This window comes from Mastigoproctus giganteus, chromosome 13 (genome assembly GCF_048544385.1).
Source record: "Mastigoproctus giganteus isolate SK-2022 chromosome 13, ASM4854438v1, whole genome shotgun sequence".
Classification (NCBI taxonomy): Eukaryota; Metazoa; Arthropoda; class Arachnida; order Uropygi; family Thelyphonidae; genus Mastigoproctus; species Mastigoproctus giganteus.
The window spans coordinates 96,692,167-96,712,581 of record NC_143587.1 but is presented as its reverse complement, the minus strand read 5'-3'; the positions used below and the strand labels follow the sequence as shown (position 1 = coordinate 96,712,581).

Sequence of the window (20,415 nt, the reverse complement as noted above, 5' to 3'; positions counted from 1 at the left end):
CCCAGGATCTATCAAACGGGCACACCACCCAGTGAATTTAACTGGCTATCCGGCTAAAATTTAAGCAATTCTCACGGTGCCATATGGTACTGCTCACTGATTTCAATCAATATTAATGTGAACATACTATGAGATCGAGGTCAAAGCAACAGGAGCATATAATGTTAAATTATGCAATTAATTTTTGCTCTGGATCGCTTAAGTCACATTTATAAATAACAGAAAATTTTATAATATTGCAAAGTATTATACTTCCCCACCCAGCTACTTCATAATGCCACCCAGCTGGCAAAATTTTCTGGGGAGAACACTGGTGACAATACCACTGTGATACCCACACAGTATAATATGGTATATTATTTATTATTATTATGTCTAAGGTGGCACCTAGACTTCCATCTATCTCCACTTGATAAACTGAATTTGTACAGAACCTCTGCGAAACAGACCTGTATGGCAGGCCTCTTTGCCACCAGGGAGCAGCTGGCACCTGGAAAGCTGCTCCCTAATGGCCACCCATAGTCACTTGGTACTGGGCCTGGTCTACTATTTTAACAGTGCCTCATGCACAAAAATCCCGCACCCACCGGAAGTAGTGATATACTGGTGGATGCCAGGAATCCCACTCCCAGGCTGTCCACACCTGAGAGCCAGCAAAAAAAAAAATATATATATATATATATATATTGTACATATACATACAATATAAACAAACAAAAAAAAAAAAAAAAAAAACCAGATAAGTGTATACAACCAAATCTTAATTAGTAAGCATTAGATTATTCCAATGTCTTTTACGTTGAAAAACAGTTACCCAGAACTCTTGCAGTGCTTGAAATTTAGCCTGATTAGCAATAAGATCACTTTCACATCCTCTAACTAAATTACCAATCTTCACTTTTAGCCTTTCTCTATGTTCAACATACAAATTACAATCATATAATAAATGACTCCAAGTCTCAGGTTGACCGCAAGTGCATAATGGAGAGCTGACTAGACCAAAGTAATGTAGTTTAAAATTTAATGAACCATGGCCAGTTAAAATAAACGATGTTACCACAGAAGGAAAAAACCATTTGTTATTACTATCATAAGTAAATGTAACTGTTGGAATGAACAATCTAGTCACCTCCCCAGTTACACTAAGATCCCATCTCTGTTGCCACATACCAATCAACTGTGTTAGAACATTTTTCTTAGCTTTAGCTATCTCTATAGTAAAATCAGATGTGATATTCATGAAAGAAACAACTATGCTTTTTTTTAAGTAATAACAAAGGGCCCGATATACACAATGTACAAGTCTAGAGGCAAATGCCCGGCCAAAACCTGCATAGCATTCGTTGAGACTGTTCTGCACAAACTAGAAATAACATAAAGCATTGAACGCTGAATCAATAACAATTTCTGTTTAAATTTAACATTAGTAACTCTGAAGTACCGTGCTGATGCTCCGTATGCAACTATGGGTAAAAAGACTGCCTTGTAGTATAAATTTAAAACTCCTTTTCAACCCCCAATCTGACCTAGTTAATCGAATTATTGCTGCACTAAATTTTTTAACTTTTTCGTGTAAGTAATTTAAATGTGGAAAAAACAATGATCTATCATCAATTCTTATACCTAGATATTTCACCTCAGATACTAGGGGAATCTGCCCTCCCCTTAATTAAAGCTTTTGGCGGTCGCACATAATTTAGTTTCCCCTTAAGAAGCATCATAACAGTTTTAGTTGTAGAATCAATAGTTTATGCAGATCAGCCCACGACACTAGACTTTCTAATACCTGGGCCACTCTTATTTCAAGCACAGACCTGGATTTACCAGTAACACATAAAACCAAATCCATCTGCATAAGCAATCTTATGCAGATTTTCAACTGATTGTTCTAGCCATAAATTAAGTACTAAGTTCCAAAAAAGTGGGCCCAATACAGACCCCCTGAGGACACCCTCTCGAAAGATTCCTATTAAACTGTAGATGCTTAGCTTTAAGTATAATTTTCCTGCCATACAAATAACTCTGTGTTGTTCTATACAATAAGCCTGGACATTGCATACCCCTTAATGCAGACAGAATACTCTCATGCCACACCATGTCAAAAGCTCCAGTAAAATCTATAAAGATGGCTAACACATACTTATCCTCTGCCTGGTTGGTGAAATTCATGAGATCATTAATGGCATCCTCCGTAGAATGCCCTCTCTTGAAACGATACTGATAAGGCAGGGTCAAACCATTTTTATCCATGACTTGGTTCAGTCTTAAAAATAACAATATTTCAAAAACTTTGCCAAGATTAGCCAATAACGAAATTAGTCTATACCCTCTTGGGTCATTCGATTTTTTACCTGGCTTAACTAACAGCTTAATCAAACCAACTTTCCAGATCCCGGGAAAGGTACCTTGAAGTAAGCATTTATTATACAAGTTTAACAAGATGTTAGAGGATAAAGCTCAATCACTTTAAGAACAGCGATATTCTCTACTAAATCGATCCCCGGAGCTTTGGAAATGTTATTTTTCTTAGAAACGGCTCTCAATTCCTCTAAAGTAAATAAGCTAATATCAACAGACCCAAGGTATGTTACATTAGAGTCCCTGATACCTTCTTGCTCTGTTGTCTCCCCCCTTCTTCCTCATGAGGAAACAACACGGATGTTATTGCCTGCACTGTTGTAATCCAATCAGTTGTTTCCACACCATTGACGATTATTGTATTCATTATCTCTCCAGGTCTTACTCTATTCATACTTAGTTTATAAATTAATCCCCGAGGATCTGTATTGCCCACACTAGTAACTAGACTTCTCCAAGCCTTTAATTTACTCTCATAAATAGCCCTATAATAAATTTTCTTTTTATTCCTATAACATGCATGACAAAATTGAGCCTCATTCAGCCCCAACCGTCTATACCTCTGATATGCCTTCCTACATAAAAAATACTTCTTTCCTTAACCTGGATAATTCTGCATTCCACCAATTAACAACTTGCCTCAACTCGTTGTCTTCTTGAGGCACAACTGGGGGCTCTAAGCAATGAAGACTGAATAAAAGCAGCATACTCGCAAGCATTTAAAAAATTCAAATTAACCATATTGTCTCCTGAAAAATCTAAAGCCACTGACTGTGCAAAACTAGACCAGTTAATCTTTTTATAAGTAAATCTAGTTAATTCAAAATTATCAAAATCTAAAGTAGTATTTAAATCAGCCAAAATTAAAAAGTAGTATTTAAATCAGCCAATTAATTTTTGCTCTGGATCGCTTAAGTAACATTTATAAATAACAGAAAATTTCATAATATTGCAAACTTCATAATGCCACCCAGCTGGCAAAATTTTCTGGGGAGAACACTGGTGACGATACCACTGTGCTACCCACGCAGCATAATATGGTATAGAGTGCAAGGACATTGAATTAATCTAGATGCCTCTGTACATGTTTACGGTTTTAACTTTGTTATGGCTTGGCCTAAAACAATAACACCACTCGACAACATATCTTTTCTGTTAAAGTATGCCTTTTTTCTTAATGTTTATAAAAATGACTTTGAAATATCCTTATCACAAATTTTTTTAAAAATTTTTATAATTAAATGTTAAAAATCATACTTATATGACAGAAGGAAATAAATTAAAATTGCACATGAAAAGTTCATCTTCTTGGAGATTGACAAGACCTGCTAGACTTAAATCATTAAGGATTATTAAAGCTTCTAGGTGACGCTTGTTACTGTGTGACACACTGTGACATGTTCTGGCCAATTAGGTTATGTTATAACATAAATAGCAATAAGCTGCAATATTCTACATATGAAATTGATTATATGTATTTAATATAGCACACAGAAACAGTTAAAGTCAACTGTTTCCGTGTTCTATAAATACATATTTACATTCAAATTTCATGCAACTGCAGAAGGATAGATAAGCAAACTACTTCAATAATATCTTATGAGAGTATACAGGGAAAGCTGTCAAAGTCTGCTGTTAATTTATATGTAGGTAAATAATCTGGAGCAAGCTATGCTATTTCACTATGGTTTAGATCAGTTACACATAATTCTAGAAAAAAAATAACAGAGAATAACAGACCTATCAATCATATTCAGCTTTCATTACGATTGCATGAAAATTAAAATTTACTAGAGGGAAAAAAAAAAAAAAAAAAAGACAAATATTCAAAGGTTCATTCATGAAACTGTTATTCTGTTCATATTATGGAGCTCTTATCATACATACTGTTTATCTTGGGCATTCACATGCACAATTGCTGTAAGCTGAGAAGTGACTTAACAAGTTAGCATCTCTTGAGTTTTTTTCAATCTGTGTAGTACACTTTAGTACACTTTCAACCTGTGTAGTACACTTTAGTACACTTTCAATCTGTGTAGTACACTTTAGTACACTTTCAATCTGTGTAGTACACTTTAGTACTTCAGTAGACTTTAGTACACTGGTATTAGTATTATGACAAAGGAATGCCAAAAATTGGAAACAACTACGAGAAATGTGCATTTCAGCTAGTATACAAGAAATAAATATAAAACAATACATGAATCAGTAATGGATTAGTTAAGATTTAGCAGCATTTTGTGTTGCACAGTATATATATTGTAGATAATATTTAATATAGCATTTATACTATATTATACTATTAGAGGGCGCTTACTCTCTTTAAAAATTACAGCTGTGAGTTACAGGCTCCAAAAAAGCGATACGTGTTTGCCTTTTTATTTACATAATTGTTATTTTATATTGTACTTTATACGTAGTCTTATAGTTATAGTTACCCTGGTTATTTTTATTTTTATTTAGATAAAGAGTTTTTGTGGATTACTACTTAATATACGGAAAACAGTTATTTCGTTCGAATCTTGAATCCATTGTTTTTGTATATAGTGGTAGGGAATTCATATTTTTAATTGAGGTAACTAGGTAGCTCTAACGTATAATTATATAGCATAATACACTTCACTGTTTCTATTAGATAGCGTAGTATTGACATTTAATTAATTTAATTTATTGATCTTATTAATTTAAAAAGTCATGCCCCAAACTAGAGCAGCAAAGCAACGGGCACAAAGTGGCAGGAGTGCTGTGACTCGAGGGAGAACTGGGGGGGGGGGGGCGATTCTCAAACGCATCACAGCCTAAAAAAATGTGCAACTTGTGAAATGTTTGCCGAACTCTCTGGAACGGAACATGATATTGCCATGGGGGATGTCTTTGTGTGTGCGCGATGTCAGGAGTGTAAGGAAATCAGGCGACAACTCAGCGTTGTTATGGGCCTATATGAGAGCTTGAAGGACAGGGTGGATGCCCTCGAAGGATCTAAATTGAGGGGCCCATCAAGCTCTCAGCTGCTCACATCAACGCCAGAGCTTGCACGTGGTCATCACGCAACACAGCGGCAACCCCCAAGGCGGAATGCGCTGGTCCCACAGGAACTAGTAGTTGTTGGTGACTATTGTCAGGGAAACAGGGAACATGCTTTGTAAAAAGGATAGGTGGAACAGGACCAGGGTAGGTCTGACAGGGGCAAAGATTGATGACGTTGTAGAATGGTTATCATCTTTTAAGGGCACAAAGGTGATATAGTTGTACACGTTGGCACTAATGATATTAACAGTAGGAGACCGGCAGAATTACTTAACAAGTACAGGTCACTGTTGAAAAAAAGCCGGGAATTAGGGTTGAATTTGAAATTGTCTGCAATTCTGCCCAGACACGATAGAAGGGAGTATATGATGAGAGCCTTGTCGATCAATTCGGCCCTGGAAAGACTGTGCAAGGCTCAAGGGATAGAATTTTTTTCAGCCTGTTAACAAGAGAGACTGCTTCTACAGGGATGGGATACACTTAAATAGAAAGGGTGCAAGAATATTTGCTGATGCTATCGAAGCAGTGTTACGTGTGTCAGAAAACTGCTAGCTTGGGGGGGATACAAGGACTAACAATTTAACAGTAACCGCAAGCACAGGTGAAGGTGACTCTTGCACACTTCTATTAGAATAAGTAGCAACCTGGAGCGAGGGGAGTTGGGGGTTTCAGGGAAGGATGGCAGTCATCATGAAATAGGTGGGTATTTGGGATGTGTTAGGGTAACTAGGAATAGGAGCATGTATACCAATGCTAGAAGTATAGTAAATAAATTTGATGAATTTGAAGTGTTGGTCAAGACATCAAAGGCAGATATTGTTGGGATAGCAGAGAAGTGGTGTCACACAGATATAAGGAATGCAGAACTGGAATTTGGGGAGTACAATGTGTACAGAAAGGATAGACAGGATAGAAGGGGAGGAGGTGTTATGCTGTTAATTAAGAAAAACATAAAATCAAAAGAAGTGCACCCAGTTGATATAGATGAACAGTGCACTGTCGAGTCAGTTTGGTGTGACATAAGCAATGCGAAAACAAAAATAAGAGTAGGAGTGTGTTATAGGCCTAATGACTCGAATGAGTACAATGAACAATTGTACCGAGAAATAGTGGGCTAGTAAATCGGAATGTCTTATAATGGGGGATTTTAACTTCCCAGATATTGACTGGAACTTGTGGGTTGGTCACTCACACACTAGTCAGACTTTTGTGGATTTATGGGATGATTGTTTTCTGCAGCAGCATGATCGAGAGGCAACCAGAGAGAGTAATACTCTTGTTCTGGTTATCAGCAGTGATCACTCGTGTATTAAGAATTTGCAGATAAAGGAACCACTAGGTGGCAGTGATCAACAGTATACTGATTTGGGATTTACTTAAAGATTTAATTACCATCACGGGTAAAGGAAAGGGTTTTTGCTTCCGTAAAGGTGAGTACAGTGGTCTCAGAAAGTTTTTAAATTCTGTACAGTGAGATCAACTGACGATATTACCAACAGTAATTCTAAGTGGGAAGCATTCAAGGAATTAATCGTGGATGCTACTAAAAGTTTCATACCTATTAAGAAATATTGTTCAAGGTTTAGGCCTAAATGGTTATCTAATGAAATAATGAGACTCGTAAGAGAGAAGAAAAATGCATGGGATACATATAAATTTTCAAGCGACTCAGAAGCCTATGGCAGATATAAGCTAGTCTGTAATCAGGTCACAAAGGAGGTTAGGCAGGCGAAGGAAGATTTCGAGAAATCCTTGGCAAAAGATGCTAAGAAAAACACCAAGGATTTCTTTACGTATATAAACTCTAAAAGGAAGGGGATGAACCTGATTGGTCCACTTGACATTGATGGTTAAATGTTGATGATCCTGCTCAGATAGCAAACAAACTGAATGAGTATTATGCATCTACATTCACACATGAGGAATTATTAAGGTTTGAAACTGGCAGAAGGTTATCAAATTGCAGCAGAATACTTAATGATTTTGTAATAACTGAGAGAAAAGTGGAGGAGAAATTGTTGAAAGTTAAACAAGAAAAGCACCTGGAGTGGATGAGATCTATTCAGTTATATTAAAGGAGGCGGCAAAGCAACTAAGCAAATCCTTAGCCATAATTATGAGAGCATTCTTGGACTCAGAGGAGGTTCCCACGGACTGGAGATGTGCAAATGTATCCCCAATTCACAAAGGGGGATTGAAGGGCGACACGAGTAATTACAGACCAGTTAGTTTAACTTCTGTTCCGGGTAAAATAATGGAGTCACTGGTTAAAGATGCATTGCAGGATCATCTAGACAAGACTGCAGCAATAATTCAGACACAGCATGGGTTTGTTAAGGGAAAGTCTTGTCTGACAAATTTGATAGGATATTATGATGTGGTTACAAAGGAACTGGATGCAAAAAATAATTTTGATATCATATTTGGATTTCAGGAAAGCTTTTGACACTGTTGCGCATGGAAGACTATTGTACAAATTGGAGCAGAATGGTATAAAGGGTAAGTTGCTACAATGGATAAAAGGATGGTTAAGTAGGAGAAGACAGTGTGGTAATCAATGGGTGCTGCTTTTCGTGGACTAATATTATTAGTGGGGTCCCACAGGGTTCGGTGTTGGGTCCACTGTTGTTTTGTATATTTATCAATGATATTGATGTCAGGCTTAATGTCGAAGTTTGCAGATGATACAAAGTTTGGCAGGATTGTTAATGACAGTAATGGCAGTGTGCTACTGCAACAGGATCTAGATAATTTGGGCTAAGAAGTGGCAACTGAAGTTTAACCTTGACAAATGCAAAGTACTGCATATGGGTAGAAGTAACCCCAGAGAAACATACCAACTGTGTGGTACTACATTTAAGGTGGTAGAAAATGAAAAAGACCTGAGAAGTAATTGTGCAGTCAGATATGAAGTTTTCTGAGCAATGCAGACAGGCTGCCAGGGCAGGTCATGGGGTTTTGTCAATGATATATAGGAATTTTGCTAGCAGGGAAAAGGAGGTGATTGCCTCTCTGTATAAGGCAATGGTCAGGCCACGCCTTGAGTACTGCATACAGGTCTGCAGGCCTCATTTTAGAAAGGATGTAGATTTGTTTGAGCGTGTACAGAGAAGGGCAACAAGATTGGTGAGGGGAATGAAGGGATCCTCTTACCAAGAGAGGCTTAAGTTCTGCAAATTGCAGTGGCTGGATACTAGGCACCTGCGCAGTGATCTGATTGAGGTGTATAAGGCCTTGAATGGGATGAGCACGCTGAATTCTGATGGGAGTCTTCCAATTGTTTAGATTATGAACCTAAGGGGGCATAAATTCAAATTAAGAAAGGACAGATGTAGAATAGATATGCGGAAATTTCCCTTTACCCAGCGGGTGGTTAATTGCTGGAACATACTTCCACCTGTCGTTGTGGAATTTGATAGGTTGAATAAATTTAAGGAGGAACTGGACAGGCATTTGGAGAGAATGGTGTGATTTTTTTTTTTTTTTTGGCTGATGCTGCATAAGCTCATACACTTGCTTTCTTGCATCACATGCCACTACTACTTGTTTTAACACACAGATAATGAAAAAAAAATTTAATCAAGTAAAGAAACTTAAGAGGTTAATAAATCAATGGACTGTTGAACTGAATATCATACTGTGAGGTTGACTGATCTGGCTGCTTTGAAAAGTTGGCATTATATGAATTTAATGCTAACAAGCAAAGTATCCACCAGTATTTTGAACACATCATGTGAATTGAATTGACTCAGTAATGGCTGTTTCAGAAGACTTCTTTTAGTATGCTGTCTTCTGCTTAGCTGAAATGATTGACAAGACTCTTGTCATATACTCCCTCCTATCATGTCTGAGCAGAATTGCAGACACTTTCAAATTTAACCCTAAAACTCTTTTTTTTTTCAGCACTGCCCTGTACTTAGTATTAGTAACGGCCATATGGTGCACAGAAGCCTAAGACTTATGCTGCACCAGCCAAAAAAAGTAAAATAGTATATAAAATAAATAATAAAAGAAAAAGGAAAAACAACCTATGCATTTCCCTCCTCCTGTAGGTAACTATCCAGCTGACCTTTGAATTTCCCCAAAATGACAGCCTCGACCACCAATGTAGGTAACTTATACCAGTAATTTATAACTCGCTGGGTATAAAAGAAAACTTCCTGCAATCCAGTCTAAACCTCTTCCCCCCCCCCCCATAATTTGAATATATAGCCCCTAGTTCAGAAATCATTTATAACCTTGAAAATTTCGTCCACATTCATTTTACTTTTGCTGTTCAGGGCCTTAAACACCTCAATCAAGTCTCCTCTAAGGTGCCTAGTTTCCAAGCTGTGTAACCCACATATTCAAAGTCTTTCCTCATATGGACACCCTTTTGCCAATCTCAATAAGCAAGTTACCCATCTTCAGACGTTTTCAAGAAGATTGATGTCTATTTTTAGATGCAGTCTCCATACTTGAACACAGTATTCCAAGTGTGCTCTAACAATAGCCTTGTATGATATGATTATGATGACATTATCTCTACTAGCAAATTTTCAATAAATCATCGATTGGATACTATGGGCCTTCCTTGCAACCTGTCGACAATGCTCAGAGAACTTCATGTCTGACCATATTGTAACTCTCAAGTCTGATATTAGTTCAACTCCACCAAATGAATTGGTGGAGTATCCCTAATTACTTGTTAAGTAAGTCTGCAGATCTTATACATTTAATGTCATTAGTGCCAACATGCAGAACAATATCACCTTTTGTGCACTTAAACGATGATATCTGCTCTACCATATGATCAGAGTGGATGGGAGGATCCACCTCCCATCCACTCTGATCCCATAGACAAACTCTAGCATGGAGCTAAATGATTTTGTAATAACTGAGAGCAAAGAGGAGGAGAAATTGCTGAAGTTAAACATAAGAAAGGCACCTCGAGTGGATGGGATCTATCCTGTTATATTAAAGGAGGCAGCAAAGGAAGCAAGCAGGCCCTTAGCCATGATTATGAGAGCATCCTTGGACTCAAGGGAGGTCCTGACGGATTGGAGATGTGCAAATGTTCCCCAATTCACAGAGGGAAATTGAAAAGTGACACAAGTAATTGAAGGGTAACAAATAATTACAGACCTGTTAGTTTAAATTCTGTTCTGGTGAAAATAATGGAGTCACTGGTTAAAGAAGCACTGCAGGATCATCTAGACAAAACTGCAGTTATAGTTCAGACACAGCATGGGTTTGTTAAGGGGAAGTCTTGTCTGACCAATTTGATTGGATACTATGATGTGGCGATATGATGAAAAATCGGAAAGCCCCGGGGGAAGATGAAGTTACTGTAGAGTTGTTAAAATTGGGAGGAAGAGACATAACACAAAAACTGGCAAGGCTCTTCACAAAGTGCATTAGAAAAGGTTTGATGCCTAAGCAGTGGAATAATGCAATCATAGTTTTGCTGCATAAGAAAGGAGATAAATCAGAAATTGGAAATTATAGACCAATTAGCTTGTTATCCCAAATCTACAAGTTGTTCACAAGGGTCATTACTAACAGATTAGAAAGAATACTTGATGAGAATCAACCGAAAGAGCAAGCTGGCTTTAGGACAGGATTCTCAACTATGGATCACCTTCACGTAATATCACAGCTAATGGAGAAAGCAAATGAATATAAACACCATTATGCCTGGCATTTGTGGATTATGAAAAGGCATTTGACTCCATACAGCATAAGGCAATGTTTCGGGCACTGGAAAGACAAGGCATAGATACTCCATATATTATGATTTTGAAGAAAATATATGAGAGTGCTACATCCTTTATTAGACTAGACAAAGACAGTAGCAAATTTAAAATCGAGAAAGGAGTTCGACAAGGAGACACAATATCTCCGAAGCTGTTTACTGCTGCCCTTGAGGAAGCTTTCAGAAGATTAGACTGGTCGCAGAAAGGAGTCAATGTGAACGGAGAGTACCTAAACCATTTACGATTTGCAGATGACATTGTGGTCATAAGCCACGATCCCAAAGAATTAGAGGAAAATCTTAATCAGTTATGCACAGTTAGTAAGGATTTTGGACTAAAGATGAATATGGCTAAAACAAAAGTAATGATGAACAAGTATGCCACAGAAAGGGAAATAATGATTGAAGGAGCAGTAATTGAAAAGGTGGAGTCATATACTTATCTGGGACAAGTTATTAGCTGTAATAATGATAAATGGCTGGAAGTCAAGAGAAGAATAAATTTTGGATGGATAGCATTCAGGAAATATAGTCACATACTGAAGAGCAATATCCCAGTTTGTCTGAAACGTAAAATAATGAATCAGTGTATACTCCCCACCATGACTTATGGAAGTGAAACTTGGGCACTCACCAAAAGAATGGAAGAGAAGCTAAGAACTACACAGCGAAGAATGGAACGAATTATATTGGGAATCAGACTGTTAGATAAGAAGAGAAACACATGGATTAGGCAGCAAACTCAAGTAAAGGACATTCTTATCAAAACTAAAGAACTAAAATGGTCTTGGGCAGGACACATAGCTCGAAGACATGATGACAGATGGACTAAGAAAATAACAGAATGGTACCCAAGAGGAGCTAGAAGAAAACCTGGAAAACAAAGGCGGAGATGGATAGATGAAATTCATGAGTTTTTGAGTAGTAAATGGATGGCCAGTGCTCAAAACAGAAGGAACTGGAAAGTTGCTGGAGAGGCCTTCATCCTGCAGTGGATTGAAAATGGCTGATGATGATGATGATGTGGCCACAAAGGAACTGGATGTAAAAAAATAATTTTGATATCATACACTTGGATTTTAGGAAAGCTTTTGATCCTGTTGCACATGGAAAACTACTGTACAAATTGGAGCAGTATATTAAAAAAAATAAGAGATTACCTTAATCTTTTTCGTGGAATGCTTCCAGTGAATTCTCTCCAAATGTAACGAATAAAATAAGATGAAAAAAAAACGAATTAATGAATTCCCTCACTCGTAGAGATACGACAAAATTCAATGCGCAATGCATTCGAAAGCCAAGATCCACATACCCAACCCCGAAACACATCAAACTGCCGCAGCAAGACCATGAGTGTGAGAAGACATGTTGTCAGAATAAATAATTAAAATCACTATTAAAATCACAATTAAAATCACAATTAAAATTTAGATGAACACTTAAATTAAATGAAATGCACAGCTGTTTCCCTTTCTTTCTTAAGTAGACCCAGAGTAAAGAACGGAAACAGCTGTGCATTTCATTTCATTTATCATCCAAATTTTAATTGTGATTTTAATAATTTATTATTGGAAGCAGTTTTAATTATTTATTCTGACAACATATCTTCACACACTCGTGGTCTTGCTGCGGTGGTTTGATGTGTTTCGGGGTCAGGTTGGGGCTCTCGGCTTCCGACTCTGTTGCACATTGAATTTGGTCGTCGTATCTCCATGAGTGAGGGAATTCATTAATTTGTTTTTTTTTCCGTCTTATTTTTTTTCGTTACATTTGGAGAGAATTGACTGGAAGCATTCCACGAAAAAGATTGAGGTAATCTCTTATTTTTTTAATATATTGAAAAATTATGGAAGTTATCAAGCCTTGCAGATCTGACATTTTTACTAAATTGGAGCAGTATGGCATTAAGGGCACATTGGTACAATGGATTGAAGGACGGTTAAGTGGTAGAAGACAGAGTAGTACTCAATGGACACTGCTCTTCATGGACTAATGTTATTAGCGGAGTTCCCCAGGGATCTATGTTGGGCTCGTTGTTTTTTGTATTTATCAATGATATTGATGAAGGTATATCAGGCTTAATGTCCAAGTTTGCAGATGATACAAAGATTGGTAGGGTTGTTAAGGACAGTAAGGATGGTATGCTATTGCAACAGGTTCTAGAAAAGTTAAGCCGATGGGCTGAGAGGTGGCAACTGAAGTTTAGCAGTGACAAATGCAAAATACTGCATATGGGTAGCAGTAACCCCAGGGTAACATACTAACTGTGCAGTACTAGAATCAGGGTAGTGGAGAATGAAAGAGACCTGGGGTAATTGTGTAGTCTGATATGCAGTTTTTTGAGCAGTGCAGACAGGCTGCAAGAGTAACTCATGGGGTCTTGTCAATGATATACAGAAATTTTGTGAGCAGGGATAAGGATATGACCATTGTATAAGGCAATGGTCAGGCCACACCTTCGGTACTATAAACAGGCCTGGAGGCCTCATTTTAAGAAAGATGTAGAGCTACTAGAACGAGTACAAAGAGGGGCAACAAGATTAGTGAGTGGAACAAGGCAAAGAAAGTTCTGCAGATTGCAGTGTCTAGAGACTAAGTACCTGTGAGGTTATCTGATTCAGGTGTATAAAACCTTGGATGGTTTGAGCAAGCTCAATGCTGATGGGATTCTTCCTCTTGCTCAGATTCCACAGCTGAGAGGGCAAAAATTCAACTTGAGGAAAGACAGTTGCAGAATAGATGTTTGGAAATTTGCCTTTAGCCAGCTGGTGGTTGATTGTTGTAACAAACTTCTGTGTGTCATTGTAGAAGTTGACAGCTGAACTAGACAAACTTTTGGGGTAAACGGATAAGTAAAATGGGAAGTTTTTTTTTTTTCTTTTGGCTCATGGTAAATAAGCTTGCTTTCTTGCATCGTATGCTCTACTTATGCTATGTTACAGGTAAAAACAACTACAGAGGAACCACTGCTGAACCAAACACACTTTACTAGACTTAATAGGAAATTTCAGTTGGAAAGATTACACGGAGTGGCAAGATTCATAGTTTCAGACAAGCGGAGAAGCAAACAAAACTGGTAGGTCAATTTTTTACCCGAGACAGCAATATACAGGTACCTACATATTATTAGCGTTCCAAACTATATAATTATGCGCGGCCTAAGTTAAATCTGAATTTTGCTTATTTATTAATGTATAATTTGACCAAAGATTGTCCGACGGCCCTTCTTACCTGTGAATCAGAAGTTCAAGGGCTTTCTATGCTTACTGTTAATTTTTTTTTTCTTGTTAATTTTAAGATAAACAACGGAATACCACCTTGAGCAGATATTTACAACAGCAATGCCACAAATTAAACCATGTACTCAGTTGGCGCCGTAAAGTTCGTGTGTCAACATTGGATAAAAATTCAACTAAGGCGGCATGCGCCCAATCAGAAATAAAGTGATTCAAAAGTATCAAATCCTCGAGTCGAGAACGATCCTCTCCTTCACAGCGCGCGGCCTACGCCATGTAAGCAGCCATCAAGCGTTTTGCACAGATAATAACCTTACTTCTCTGTGCAAATCTGTTTTGCACGCCAAGTTTAAAATTAGCCTGTCGCAACATATATTTTCACATTGATATTCGAAAACAACCGTTCTATTTTTCTATATTGGTTTTATCATATATTTTGTATCTTCCTCAGAATTAGCAATATCATTGAAACCAATAATTGGAAGGTTATTAGTATTAGGTAATAACCGTATTCTCGTATTTACTTATTAAATAAAAAAAACTGTAAATGGCAATGTAGATTTAAAAAAAAAAAAGGTAATAATAATAGTAATAGAGGCATGTGAGGCAAGAAAGCAAGCGTATGAGTTTATGTAGCATCAGCCCAAAAAAAAATTTGCACAACCATTCCCTCTAAAACTTTGTCCAGTTCCTCCTGGAATTTATTTAAGCTATCAACTTACACAACGACAGATGGAAGTTTGTTCCAGCAATTAACCACCGGCTGGCTAAAGGCAAATTTCCGCACATCTATTCTACAACTATCTTTCCTCAATTTGAATTTATGACCCCTTCGTTCGAAATCTGAGCAAGTGCGAGAATCCCATCTGAATTAAGCGTGCTCAACCCATTCAAATCGTTATACACCTCAATCAGATCACCTCACAGGTGCCTAGTCTCCAGCCGCTGCAATTTGCAGTATTAAGGCTTCTTTTGGTAAGAGGATCCCTTCATTCCCCTCACCAATCTTGTTGCCTTCCATGTACACGCTTAAGCAACTCTACATCCTTCCAAAAATGAGGCCTCCAGACCCGTATGCAGTACCCAAGGCGTGGCCTGACCATTGCCTTATACAAAGGGATAACACCTCCCTTTCCCTGCTAGTTGTTAACCTGCCTGTACTTGTTCACAGGAGAGATTGCTTCTACAGGAACGGGATACAATTAAATAGAATGGGTGCAAGAATATTTGCTGATGATATCGAGACTGTGTTAGATGGGTCAGAAAACTGCTAGCTTGGGGGGGGACACAAGGACTGATAGACTAACAGTAGCCGCTGCAGAGATTAAAGTGATTCTTGCACCGCTTCTATTGGAAGGAGCAGCAGCCTGGAAAACAAGATTCAGAGTATTTCAGAGACTGCTGGGAGTCATTGCGGTACAAGTAAACACATGGGTTGTGTTAGGGTAGCTAAGAATAGGAACAGGTGCATGTATACTTGCGTATACACCAATGCTAGGAGTTTGGTAAATAAATTTGATGAATTTGAGGTATTGCTCAAAACATCAAAGGCAGATATTGTTGGGATATCAGACACCTGGTGTCACACATATATAAGGAATCCAGAACTGGATTTTGAGGGGTGCAATGTGTAGAGCAAGGATAGACAGGATAGGAAGGAAGGAGGGGTTATGCTATTAGTTAAGAAACACATAAAATCCAAGGAAGTCAAGCCATTCGACATGGCTGGACATTGCCGTGTCGAGCCAGTTTGGTGTGACATAAGCACTGGAAAAGCAAAATTGAGAGCAAGGTTGTCTTATAGGCCTCATGACTCTGATGAGTATAATAAACAACTGTACAGAGAAATATAGTGGGCCAGTAAATCAGAGTTTCTTATAATAGGGATTTTGATTTCCCAGAGATTGACTAGAATTTGTGGGTTGGTCACTCACACACTAGCAAGGCTTTTGTGGATTTATTGGATGATTGTTTTCTACAGCAGCATGTTTGGGAGGCAACTAGAGGGAGTAATACTCTTGATCTGATTATCTGTAGTGATTCTTCATGCATTAAGAATCTGCAGATAAAGGAACCGCTAGGTGGCAGTGATCACACTGTGCAGAAGGGGGATTTAATCAAAGAGGTAACTATCATCAAGGATAAAGGGGGGAGTTTGCTTTCGTAAAGGCGACGATGGTCTGTGAAGTTAAACATAAGGAAGGCACCTGGGGTGGATGGGATCTATCCAGTCATGTTAAAGGAGGCGGCAAAGCAACTAAACAAACCCGTAGCCATAATTATGAGAGCATCCTTAGACTCAGGGAACGTTCCCACGGACTGGAGATGTGCAAATGTATCCCCAATTCACAAAGGGGGATCGAAGGGTGACACGAGTAATTACAGACCAGTTAGTTTAAATTCTGTTCCGGGTAAAATAATGGAGTCAATGGTTAAAGATGCATTGCAGGATCATCTAGACAAGACTGCAACAATAATTCAGACACAGCATGGGTTTGTTAAGGAAAAGTCTTGTCTGACAAATTTGATAGGATATCATGATGTGATTACAAAGGAACTAGATGCAAAAAATAATTTTGATATCATCTATTTCAGGAAAGCTTTTGACACTGTTGCGCATGGAAGACTATTGCACGAATTGGAGCAGAATGGTAGTAAGGGTAAGTTGCTACAATGGATAAAAGGATGGTTAAATGGGAGAAGACAGAGAGAGGGTGGTAATCAATGGGTGGTGCTCTTCTTGGACTAATGTTATTAGTGGAGTCCCACAGGGTTTGGTGTTGGGTCCACTGTTATTTTGTATATTTATCAATGATATTGATGAAGGTATATCAGACTTAATGTCGAAGTTTGCAGATGATACAAAGGTTGGCAGGGTTGTTAATGACAGTAATGGCAGTGTGCTACTGCAACAGGTTCTAGATAATTTGGCCAGATGGGCTAAGAAGTGGCAACTGAAGTTTAACCTTGACAAATGCAAAGTACTGCATATGGGTAGAAGTAACCCCAAAGAAACGTACCAACGGTGTGGTACTACACTTAAGGTGGTAGAAAAAGAAAAAGGCCTGGGAGTAATTGTGCAGTCAGATATGAAGTTTTCTGAGCAATGCAGACAGGTTGCCAGGGCAGGTCATGGGTTTTTGTCAACGATATATAGGAATTTTGCTAGCAGGGAGAAGGAGGTGATAGTCCCTCTGTATAAGGCAATGGTCAGGCCACCCCTTGAGTACTGCGTATAGGTCTGGAGGCCTCATTTTAGGAAGGATGTAGATTTACTTGAGCGTGTACAGAGAAGGGCAACAAGTTTCGTGAGGGGAATGAAGGGATCCTCTTATCAAGAGAGGCTTAAGTTCTGCAAATTGCAGTGGCTGGAGACTAGGTACCTGCGCGGTGATCTGATTGAGGTGTATAAGGCCTTGAATGGGTTGAGCACGCTGAATTCTGATCGGATCCTTCCACTTGTTCAGATTACGAACCTAAGGGGCCATAAATTCAAATTAAGAAAAGACAGATGGTGAATATATCTGCTGAAATTTGCCTTTAGCCAGCGGGTGGTTAATTGCTGGAAGTTAACAAACTTCCAGCAATTAACTACCCGTTTGCTGGAAGTTAACAAACTTCCATCTGTCGTTGTGGAAGTTGATAGGTTGAATAAATTTAAGGAGGAACTGGACAGGCATTCGGAGGGAATGGTGTGATTTTTTTTTCTTTTTTGGCTGATGCTGCATAAGCTCATACATATGCTTTCTTGCTCACATGCCACTACTACTACTATTACTACTACTACTACTACTACTACTACTACAGTATTTAAATTCTATTCTGGGACCAACTGATGATGTTACTAACAGCAAATTCAAAATGGGAAGCATTCAAAGAATTTATCTGGGAAGCTACTAGGCTAGACATACCAACTAAGAAATATTGTACAAGGTTTAAGCTTAATGGATGTCAGATGAAATAATGAGACACATGGCACAGAAGAAAAACGCATGGGATGCATATAAATTAATAGGTGGCATGGAAACCTATGATAGATATAAGCTGGGCTGTAACCAAGTCACAAAGGAGATTCGGCAGGCAAAGGCAGATTAAGAGAAATCTTTGGCAAAAGATGCAAAGAAACATCGCAAAGAGTTCTTTACCTATGTAAACTCTAGAAGTAAAGAGATGAACAGATTGGTCCACTGGATATTGATGGTTCAACTGTTGATGATCCTTCTCAGGTGGCTAACAAACTAAATTAGTATTTTCCAGCTACATTAACACCTCAGGAGTTATTCAGGGAGGAGAATGCCAGAGATGAATTAAACTCTGGCAGTGAGCTAGATTATTTTGTAAAAAGTGACAGGAAATTGGAGGAAAAATTCTTGAAGATAAACATAAAAAAGGCTCCCGGGGTGGACGGGATCTATCCAGTTATATTAAAGGAGGCAGCAAAGAAAGTAAGCATGTCCTTTATTATGAGAGCTTCTTTTGAGTCAGGGGAGTTACTCATGGACTGGAGATGTGCAAATGTGACACCAATTCACAAAGGAGGTCAAAGGCTCCAAAAGTAATTATAGACTTGTCAGTTTAACTTCTGTTCCAGAAATATTAATGGAGGAACTGGTTAAAGAAGCACTGCAGGATCATCTAGACAAGTCTTCAGGTTGGGCACAGCATGGTTCTGTTAAGGGAAAGTCTTGCGTGACCAATTTGATTGGATACTATGAGGTAGTCACAAAGGAACTGGATGCAGGGAATAACTTTGATATCATATATTTGGATCTTAGAAAGGCTTTTGATACTGTTGCACATGGAAGACTGCTGAACAACTTAGAGTAGTGTGGCATTGGAGGCAAATTGCTACAATGGATAAAGGGATGATTGAGTGGTGGAAGACAGAGAGTGGTAATCAATGTACACTGCTCATCGTGGACTAATGTTATTAGTGGAATCCCTCAGTGTTGCGTCCATTGTTTCTTTCTGTATTTATAAATGATATTGATGATGGTATATAAGCTTAATATCTAAGTTTTCAGATGATATGTAGGTTGACAGGGTTGTTAAGGACACTAATGACAGTACGCTGCTACAATATGATCTAGAAGAGTTGAGCAACTGGGCTGAGAGGTGGCAAATGAAGTTTAACATTGACAAATGTAAAGTACTACATATGGGAAACAGTAACCCCAGTATAACATATCAACTCTTTGGTACTACACTGAAAGAGGTAGAGAACGAAAAGGACCTGGGAGTAATTGTGCAGGCAGATATCAAGTTTTCTGAGCAGTGCAAACGGTCTGCAAGAGTAGCTCATGGTGTCATGCCAATGATGTGCAGGAATTTTTCTAGCAGGGATGAGGAGGTGATTATCCCATTGTATAAGGCAATGGTCAGGCCACACCTTTAGTACTGTATACATGTCTGGATGCCTTATTTTAAGAAGGATGTAGAGCTGTTGGAACGATTACAGAGAAGGGCAACAAGATTATTGAATGGAACAAAGGGTTGCTCTTATGAAGAAAGGCTTAAGTTTTGCAAATTACAGTGGCTGGAGACTAGGCACCTGCGAGGTGATCTGATTGAGGTGTATAAAGCTTTGAATGGTTTCAGCATGATCAATGCTGATGGGATTCATTCTCTTGCTCAGAATAATTGCCTGAGAGGGGATAAATTCAAATTGAGGAAAAACGGTTGTAGGATAGACGTGCGGAAGTTTGCCTTTAGCCAGCGGATGGTTGATTGCTAGAACAAACTTCCATCTGTCGTTGTAGAATTTGATAGCTTAAATAGATTCAAGGCAGAACTTGACAAACATTTGGAGTGAGTGGATGGGTGAAATAAGGGGTTTTTTTTTTTTTTTTTTTTTTTGGCTGATGCTGTATAAGCTTGTTTTCTTGCATCATCTGCCTCTACTAATGCTAATGCTAATGCTAATATACACTGAGTGATCTCTGAATTATGACCAACTACCTAATACTTCGTAGGTCCTGCTTTTGTCCTCAATCCAGCAGCTAACCGTCGTGGCATTGAATCACCAAGATGTCGGAAGCGTTCGGGAGGTATGGCCAACCA

General features: G+C 38.4%; 1 protein-coding gene across 1 annotated transcript in view; it reads right to left on the bottom strand.

The window, feature by feature from the left end:
- The window catches only part of LOC150076272 (thymidylate kinase), a 119,823-nt gene extending 105,104 nt beyond the window's left edge, over positions 1–14,719 (bottom strand). Inside the window, exon 1 of the mRNA XM_090387464.1 lies at positions 14,351–14,719. The gene's annotated coding sequence lies outside the window, so the exon portion shown is untranslated. The remainder of the gene's footprint in view (positions 1–14,350) is intronic.
- Positions 14,720–20,415: the final 5,696 nt, after the last annotated feature.